Source organism: Mastomys coucha, unplaced genomic scaffold (genome assembly GCF_008632895.1).
Source record: "Mastomys coucha isolate ucsf_1 unplaced genomic scaffold, UCSF_Mcou_1 pScaffold7, whole genome shotgun sequence".
Taxonomy (NCBI): Eukaryota; Metazoa; Chordata; class Mammalia; order Rodentia; family Muridae; genus Mastomys; species Mastomys coucha.
The window spans coordinates 45,181,543-45,182,014 of NW_022196913.1; positions in this window are offsets into that span (position 1 = coordinate 45,181,543).

The following is a 472-nucleotide window of genomic DNA, read 5'->3' on the forward strand; positions in this document are numbered from 1 at the left end:
CCCCCCCACCGTGTGTGTGTGTGTGTGTGTGTGTGTGTGTGTGCCTCTTCTCCTGCCTCAAATTCATTTGGTAAAGAATTCTTTTATTCGTTGTCTAAGGTTTTTTCTTATGTTTGACCTAGGATGATAAAATCCTTCTTGTACACAAAGATACACCTTTTAAACTGTTTACAAATCTGAACTGGATATAGTGACGCACACTTGTAGTCCCTGCTATTTGAGGACAGAGTAGGAGCTAAGCCGGTCTCCATCAAGATTAACGTGTGAAGTGGCAGTGAAGATTAACGTGGCAGTGGTGGTGCACACCTTTAATCCCAGCACTTGGGAGGCAGAGGCAGGCGGATTTCTGAGATTGAGGCCAGTCTGGTCTACAGAGTGAGTTCCAGGACAGTCAGAGCTACACGGAGAAACCCTGTCTCGAAAAAGAAAGAAAGAAAGAAAGAAAGAAAGAAAGAAAGAAAGAAAGAAAGAA